Source organism: Peromyscus californicus, unplaced genomic scaffold, assembly GCF_007827085.1.
Source record: "Peromyscus californicus insignis strain IS unplaced genomic scaffold, ASM782708v3 Scaffold_15__1_contigs__length_86483966, whole genome shotgun sequence".
NCBI lineage: Eukaryota > Metazoa > Chordata > Mammalia > Rodentia > Cricetidae > Peromyscus > Peromyscus californicus.
The window spans coordinates 57,249,806-57,258,951 of record NW_026294447.1 but is presented as its reverse complement, the minus strand read 5'-3'; the positions used below and the strand labels follow the sequence as shown (position 1 = coordinate 57,258,951).

The 9,146-nt window shown below is 43.8% G+C and overlaps 1 protein-coding gene across 1 annotated transcript in view; it reads left to right on the top strand.

Moving 5' to 3' along the window:
* Positions 1 to 15: 15 nt before the first annotated feature.
* The window catches only part of Setd3 (SET domain containing 3, actin histidine methyltransferase), a 69,543-nt gene continuing 60,412 nt past the window's right edge, over positions 16 to 9,146 (top strand). The window contains exon 1 of the mRNA XM_052738930.1: positions 16 to 147. The gene's annotated coding sequence lies outside the window, so the exon portion shown is untranslated. The remainder of the gene's footprint in view (positions 148 to 9,146) is intronic.

Below are 9,146 nucleotides of genomic sequence, written 5' to 3'. Positions count from 1 at the left end.
CGTCCCGCCCCTGCCGTCCGGCCGCCGCCACCGCCGCCGCCGCCGCCGCCGCCGCCGCCGCCGCCGCCGCCTGGGGGTTGGTTGAGGCGGACGGTGGGGTCCCGGCCGGAGTGTGGCGCCGCCGCTGCGCGTAGGCGAAGCCGGCAGGTGAGTGCGGGCGGTGGTCTCCCGCGTGCGGCCCGCGGGCTGAGGGGACAGGGTTCTGCCGTTCCCGACGCCGTGAGGCCGGCCGGCCGGGCGCCGAGGTCCGGCGGACTGCTGCGGCCGAGCTCTTCGGGCCCGGGCGGCTGCGGTCGCCGAGGCCTGGCCGGCCTGTGCCCTGAGGGGACTCGCGCTCTCCCGCCGTTCTCCTCTGCCGCTGGGACGTGGGCAGGCGGCAGGTGCAGGGCGCGGCCTGGGCGCGGCCTGGGCGCCGCCCTCGGGTGCGGCCGGGGCCCGGAACGCGCGCGGGGCGCTGGGACTGCGTGCGGCGGGCTGCAGCCTTGGTTTCCTTCCTCCAGTGGCGGGCGCACGCGGCGTGGGGCCGAGGCGCCTCTCCCTGCAGCCCTCTTGCCCACCGGGAGCTCGGCCCCCGCTCCTTGTCCTCCACTGCCCGCTTGCAAAGGCAGGCGTAGAAAATAGGTCATGTTTCTTCCCACGCGCCCCTGGCCGAGGTCCACACGCGACGAGCGCGCTGAGAGGGAGAAGCATTCAGTGCTCTCGGAGTTTGCCATTCCGGTTTCCAACTCTGCCTTCTTGCGGCTCCAGCCTGGGGACACGACTCTGCCTCTTCTCCCTGGTTGCCGCTCTTGGAGAAGGAGCTGATTAGTGACGTGCGCCACTGGCTGCGGGGGGACCTTACCCCCCCCCCCCCCCCCCCCCCCCGCCCCTCGAGTCAGGAGAGGACGTTGAAGCGTTTCAGAGTGTGCACGCTTTGAGGATGACTTGGGGGCATGCTGTATTCCATTTCTAAATGAACATGATGTTGTTTCCAAAGCAAAACCACTCGAACAGGATGTTGACAGTAATTTTGCCTTGCAGACCCTCAGAAGAGTTGACTTTTTAGTGATGGATCCGTTGTAACAGAACTGCAGCCAGAAGGCTGAGGCAGGGGATCCTGAGTTCCAGGCCTGCCAGAGCTACGTAGGGAGACCCTTTGGAAAACACAAAGACTAAAACCTGAATTGGACACTGAAAAGTGTGGCTTTTCATATGTAAAATGATACCATCCTCATTTTTTCCTTTCAGAAGTGATGCTGAGGATATTTTAAAGATGAGTTTTAAACAGTGACAGTCTTGGGGAGTGCTAAGTGAATGTGCCTTAAGAATACAGCAGTATAAAAAGACACTTTTTCCAGTCAGAGCCATTACCTACAGTGTACATATGGGCGACTACCTGTAGAGGCCCACTTTATAGATTGGACCTTGGGGCGCTGTGATTGATATTTTAGTGAAATTCCAGTCATTTGGAATTTGTCTCAAGCAAAGTCAGGTTCTGAAAAAGCTACAGAGAAACTTTTCTGGGACTCTAAATAATCTTGGTCTCTATCCTTCTATTTCTTCTTTGTACTCCTTTGTCTTGCTTGAGATCTTACCAGTATCTGGATCTGGAACTCTAGTCCAGTGGGAGGGAAGTGATTGCTGCTTTCCCCCACCCCTTTCACTGTATGAACACCTCTGCAGAGTGATGCTGGACTTGAAGATTCAGAAGTTTGTGCTGATGTAGGCTCTAGCAATGAGAGTTTTGTTCCTCTTCTGTTTATAAGTGTTCAGTGAGAGTCTCGCTGAGAAAGAAATGCTGTTAACTGGGCCTTGTGGTGTAGCTAACAGTAGTCCCAGCTACTCAGGGGCCTGAGGCAGGAGGATTGTAGGTTCAGAGCCAGCCTGGACTCAGTGAGACCTTGTCTGGCTGGGGATATAGCTCAGTGGTAGAGTGCTTGCTTACTTTGTGAGAAGACTTGGGTTTCATCTTCAGTATTACACACATTTAAAAAAAGGTTACTGACTATCTTTTCTATGTGATGCATATTTAGGCCAAATTTAAAGATGATTAAACCATTTCTTTAGAAGCCACCTGGTAATGAGACAGTGAGAAGGTTCTGTAGGCCAACCACTAGAAAACTGGTTTTGTGTTTAGCTCTGTGATGAATAGTCAGCAACCCCCTGAAATCTTGATCATACCCAAGAGAGAATGGCAAAGATGACAGTTCTCAGCAAAGTAGCAGTAGGAGCACAGGAGAGGCTTGCTTGTAGGAAAACTAGTAGATTCCCGGTGTCCACAGAGGTTTGCTCCACCCCATCTTCAACTGCTCCAGCACCTTATATCCAGCCGGGTAGTGTTTGCTTCTAACCTGTACACTAACTTCTCTCAGTTTGAGTTGTCTGTATATTACTTCCAATACCTATTACAGTGTCCCTGCTATTCCAGTAGCTGTTACACTGTATCCTTCAGGGAGTAGTCACCAAGAGAGGTTTGTACATGTTCAGTAAGGGTGAACTTCCCTCCCTTTGCAGATTTCCATCTGTAGTTGAATTTGCAATAGAACATCAGATAAGGGAGAGTAGCTAATTGATGCTGTATGGAATTTTGATAAAAATGTGAGTGAAACATACTGTAGCTTCTGCAAGCTGTACGAGGCTTTCCAAGTTTCTAAACTGTTTTAGTTACAAAGTTTGTCTCCCTTTTACTCATAGAAGTGGTTGTTAGAAATGTAACTGTGTCTTTGTTGTATCTAGTGTGATAGAGGCTCTTGTCTTTGGAAAGTGGTTTCCTGCTCTTAACTACAGAGCATGATGATTTTCTTGGAACAGACAGATTTTAGTGTTATTTCTTCCTCTTGGACGAAAGTCCTGGGAATGGAGGCAAGCTGTATTGCTCTAAAGAAGCAGAGTAGCCATTTATTACAATTAGATTACTTTAACTGAACACTGATTATACTATTCTGATGTTCTTTAGGAGTTGCTGTGGTCAGGTATTTGCTTTCTCTATTAGCTTACAATTTTCACTATTATATTTGTACTCACTTTCTGTTAGTGAAGAATGTTGGGATTGCTGTGTGTCTTTTTCCTTCTGCTACAGTGAGACCAGTTTTTGTATTTAGCCTCTTGAGATTATTAATTATAGTAGAGATCTCTTGTGTTTCAGGTTTTCTAGTTTGCACCTTTGTTGCCTTATTTGGTAAAATTTATTTCTGTACATTGGTTTCATTTTTGTTCTAAATGTTGGAGTTGTTAATTATTTTTAAATGAAAATATCATTAATTCTGCAGTAATTTCGTGCTTGGTTAAACCCTTCTAACAACCTTCTGATTATTTTTAAGCTGGACATGGTGGTACACACCTTTAATCCCAGCACTTAGGAGGCAGAGGAAGGTGACTCTCTGTGTTTGAGGCCAGTCTGATCTACAGAGTGAGTTTCTAGGACAGCTAGGGCTTACACAGAGAAACCCTGTCTAAAAAAAAAAAACAGAAACAAAAAAATAACATTACAAAAATTTACTTATTATTTTTTCTTTAGTGTGTGTATGCTCGCATGAGTGCATGCCAGAGTATATGTATATGTACCATGCCTGGGCCCATAAGGTCATAAAAGGATTATCTAGAATTGGATTTATCACAAGGCTTTGAGCTGCCAGATGTGGGTATCAGGAACCAAATGCAGTTTTTCTGAAAAAAACATGACATGCTCTTAAATAAGTAGCCATCTCTCTAGCCTCTATTGATACACTTAATGTATTTTTCTATTATTAAGAAGTTGAGATGCCGGGCGGTGGTGGCACATGACTTTAATCCCAGCACTCGGGAGACAGAGCCAGGCAGATCTCTGAGTTCGAGGCCAGCCTGGATTACCAAGTGAGTTCCAGGAAAGGCGCAAAGCTGCACAGAGAAACCCTGTCTTGAAAAAACGAAGGAAAAAAAAAAAAAAAAAAGAAAGAAAGAAAAAAAAAAGAAATTGAGAGTTAGCCAGGCAGTAGTGGCCGATGCCTTTAATCCCAGCACCTGGGAGGCAGAGTCAGGCAGATCTCTGTGAGTTCAAGACCAGCTTGGTTTACAGAGCAAGATTCAGGACAGGAACCAAAACTACACAGAGAAACCCTGTCTTGAAAAAAACCAAAAAAAAAAAAAAAAAAAAAGAAGTAGTTGAGACTTAAAAAAAAGTTAGGTATATTAATAACCTTATGAAAAAAGAACCTTCAATTAGAAGACTATGCAATAATAGAAGTCCTGGGGTTTTTTTTTTTTGTTTTTTTTTTGTTTTTTTGTTTTTTTTTTTTTTTTTTTTTTTTTTTGTGTGTGTGTGTGTGTGTGTGTGTGTGTGTGTGTGTGTGTGAAGTTTGCCTGGTAACTTAAGCCAGAGATGAATCTCATAGACCTCATTTCCACTTGGGAGTCTCCTCTAAGTTTTGGAAATAAATACATCATAAGACTAGGGGCACAAACATAGTTATCAACAAGTTTCAAGTGAAGAAAATGGAATAAAATAATTATACATAAAATTCAATATCAAAGACTTGAAATTCTTTCTTTTCTCATTTAAGATACTTTCCCAGTAGTCTCCTGTCAGTGGAGACAAGATTTTTGCTGAAGTTAGGCCTTTGAAAGGAAACTGAGTAATTTCTGATTACCTAACCAAAGTGAATGTTTAACCTTTGGCAGGTTTCACCTCAGTAATGGGGTTAGGGTTGGGGGAAGGAGGGCAGATGGATAGAGCCAGAAGAAATGTTTTAATAGTTTTTAAGGAGGCCTAAAGGTTGTCTAGAGAACGCAAGTGATTGGATGGCTACAATAATGCTTTCCTACATTATGTGTAAAATTTGCACATACCTAGTACTTAGTAATACTTGGTGTTCTAGGGTTATCATTGTCTGTGATTCTGAGTTTCGCTTCCTTTTTGAGTACTGGGGTTGAGCCCAGTGCCTCCCAGGCAAGTGGTATACATCTCTAGGTCTTTAAACAAACAAACAAACAAACAAACAAACATTTTTTTATTTTGAGGTAAAGTCTCCATAGGTTAACTAGTGTGGTTCTCGAAGTTTTTGTTTGTTTTTCAAAACAGGGTTTCTCTGTATAGCCTTGCTGTCTTTGGTCTCTCTGTAGAATAGGCAGGTTCTAAATCAGAGATCTGCTTACCTCTGCTTCCCCAGTGCTGGGATTAAAGGTGTGAACAACCATCGCCTAGCTGTTGTTAAACTTTTGATCCTCTTGCTTCAGCTTCCCAAGGAGATGGATGACAGGCATGTGCCACCATACTCAGCTCTCTCTCCCCACCCCATATACTCTCCCTCAAGCTTGCTGTTGTCTTTCCTCAGTCTCCCAATTATCACTTTACATTTTTTTAAAATTACAATTCATTAAGACATCATGTGGTCTTAAAAGCATATACAACTAAGAGAGTTTAACAATTTCAATTTTAGAAAATAGGCCTGACTTTAATATCAGCAGTTCTTTATTAAGTAAAACTAAGAAAAAGTAAGAATTAGAGATGAAAAGTCCTCATTAAAGTTTATTTTACTCTTAAGTATTTACTAGTGACTAAAGTTCTTAGTTTGTTAATTAGCATTGTCATGGTCATCTAATTGGCGTCTGCATTTTTTTGATCTGTAACAAGAATGTAAATTGCAGAGGTGCAGGTAGGATTTGTCTGATGGGAGTTGGGGGCTCCTTTACAAGTTTTGCTCATGTCCCATATTTAACTGAGGCCATTCCTGCATGCTTGGATAAAGCAAGTGAAATAGTCTTATCCTTGGAAAAAGCCTGAGAGAAAACTCTTATGCCCATATATTTTGCTATTGCTTTAATATGTTATTTTGAACATCAGAGATAGCAGTGAACCATGGCTGGTTTTGAGCCCAATCCTCAACATACGATTGGTTATCAATAAAATCTGTGGTTGAGAGGTACTCATGAAGCTCTGGCACCAGCTGAGCTTATCACCTTGTATAAACTAACTTTTCTAAGCAGCAGCTTTCTCATCTGTAAAGGGGGCATATGATATGTGTTTCATCTGTTGTGTAAGATGCTCACCCAAGTTCGTGACAGTGTGTGCTCAAACCATGCACTTGGGATGAGGACAGTCCTCCTGTTGGAAACTGCCACAGTACATGGCAGGAATGATAATGGTTTCAGCAGCCTGAAATGCTACTCTGAAACAACGTAACAGCAGAATTGCTGCATTCACTTAAACACTCATTGTTTGGTGTAGCACATCTGTCTTGTTGTAGATCAGTTTATATTACAAATAGCTTTATTTTATCTCCTTTCATGTTAAAGGCTATAGGGTTGTATCCCATTTATCTTTGCCTTTCAGATGATTCACTCAAGAAATGGACATGGGACAAGGGAATGAATTCTCTTGGCTTATAAACAACCTGGAACAGCCTTACACAAATTAATAAGATCTTGAGTTGTTGAGTCCAAGGAGCAGGAGTCCCACTGAAGTGTGACTCCCTCAGAGTGCATCAGAAGGCTTTTGCTGCCTTGCTCTCTGGAGGGCAGTGTATAAAGTTATTCATATTTGGAAAGTGTAAGGGGGCATGCTATAAACCTGGAAAAGGAAGAGTTTGAGGAGGGCATGGAAGCCATCTTCACAGAATTTGGACACGTCACAGAGGATTGGCTCACAAGTAGGAGACTGCTTCAAAAGTGAGCAGGCAGGACTGGTGGCTTGTCACTGAGCAGAGGACCCCAGGACTGAGTGGGATGCTTCCATTCTGATCCCCAGGACTAGCTTTAGGTTGTGCATTTGTCAGCCAAGTGTAACTCACCTGGATGTTCCACATGTTTTCGGCTTAGACACAGATGGTGGATAGCAATGCATTGACAGTCAATGGTGACATAATATTGTGCCTGAGGGTTTACATAATCATCTCAAAGGTATCTTCCAATCCTGATGCTCTGTAATTTTAGAATCCAGAATCCCATGTTTGGAGTGTAAGTGGCTTGAAGGTGATTTAGCAGGTTACAGCTGTCCTGTCACCATTCAACACTGTTGTCTTTGTTTTAGAGAAATATAATAGAAGTGATTGTTCATGATACCTGACTCCTTACTTTATTATTATTATTTTTAGATAATTGTTTTAAATAGGAGCCTCATGGGGACTGAATAGATTTCTTTATTTGGAGGAATGATGTAGATAACAGAACGTAGGTGTTTTATGCAGTTTATAGAAAAGGTAAAGCTAATCTCAACATGCAGGTACTGTCCCAGTGGCAGGGAAACAGACTGGATGTCAGCCCAAGGCTTAGCTCTGGTTGCTGCTTCTGAGATCGTGCATGGTTGTCAAAGAGATACCCTGCCAGGCTGGGCTTAGGGGCTTCCACTTTGCACAAGTTGGCCACCTGGTCACCTGGTTCTTTCATAGATGTCACCTGCTTGTACAGGTAGTGGATTTCAGTGAAGTCTTACCAGTCAGGGTCATTTTTGTCAATGACCAGTTTATATAATTTCGGCTGAGACAGATTCAGGCTTCCCCCAAGTATAACACACAGTCCTTGTGTTCAGCCTCCTTGCCCAGTTGTCATGGTCTGGCTAGACACCTGCAGGAAGATGTGGACACTTTCTGTTTCTTCAGATGCTCAGTTTCTCAGTGTGCTCATCCTCATTGAAATTAAAGTTGTTAGATCTGGAGAGGCAATTACTAGAGCTATAGTCTGCAGATGTAGTTTGTCCCCTCACAGTCCTGATGGCTATTCTGACACTCGTCTGATACTTGCAGTAGGGATGCAGTAGTCACTGATGGTGACTGAACGTGCTGCTTCTGCTGCCTTCCAGGGGGAGGCTTGAGTTCAGGGTCCAACCACTCATTGTCAAGAAGCCAGGAGTTAATTTAACAGCTGCTCAAAACCATTTGTGCTGAAAAACAACCAGAGTGGTTTAAAAATATCTAGAATTAGTTTAGATTTGTGGGAAAATACTCAATATTTTTATGGAAAGCAACTTTTTTTGAAGTTCCCAAGTTACCATGCATACATATGATAGTCCAAATTATTCCATAGAGATTAAAATTTAAATCTATGTTTGTGTTGGCACTTAAGCAGCTACTGAGTCAAACTCAGCTCTCTTAACCACTTGCTTTGGCTTCTTGATTGCTTTGAGTCTATGGCACACAGCACTTCCATTGATTCAAGAGTCCTGTGCCGGTTGGTGGGTACTAGCCATACTGTGTAAGTTATGGTGGCATGGCATGCTGGACCAAACTAGAGTGTGCTTCTGATAACTGTCAGTTCCAGTTCACCTGGCACCATGTGAAGCCAAGGCCTATAGAGTGTTTAGGGAGATGAGGAAAGGCATGCTTCCTGTTCTTCCTACACATTGGGCAGGCTTCACCCCCTCAAGTGAATTTTACAGCTGGGAGCTTGGAGCAGGAGGAAGCACATGACCAGAACCTCCTTCAGAAGGCCCAGCTGTGAAGATGGGTCAGTGCAAACTAAATTGAAAAGCAGATAATGCTGAGCTAGGTTTCCTGGGCAAATTGCCAAATAAGTACCATCAAAAATGTTTATTCTAGTTGTATTTAGTTCAAAGCAGCATTTTCAGGAAGAACTTATTAAAGTACAAGTTTTATTTTCTTTCCATTTCAATTATGAGGTAATCTTAATTTTTTGCAACTGAATGTCATCCATCAGTATATATGAGCTGTACTGTGTAAAAATGAGCTAAGTATTTAATACCCCCACCCTGTTACCTCCTCCTCTTTAGCCATGGTCCCCAAAATGTGGTCTATTTGTTTCCCTGAAACAGACTAGAATGGGAAATAATTCAGTGGTGAAAATAGTCAGAACTTATTATAGTTGCCCCTGCTTGCCAGTCAGCCATTTAACAGTTATGGTATTTGTTTCCTGTCTGTTAGGTAGGGAGATTGCCGATGGGCTTACAATAGTTTTTACTACTTTAAAGGGCTAGGCTTTAGGATCCTGTTCCTTTTACAAACTTCTGGGTAATGAATGGAGACAAGTGGGGAGCACTTGTAGCAAGCTCTGCTTCTGTAGGTGCCTCTTGAGAGTGAAGTTCTCGCCCAGCAGCCAGCCCTCCCTCCCTCCCTCCCTTCCTCCCTCCCTCCCTTCATCAGAAGTATTACTTATTGTTGCAGGGACTTCTGCTCTTCTGCTTCTCCCAAGATAGTTCATACCTGATTTCAGTGTAAGCTTCAGGGGAGAGTATCTTTTAC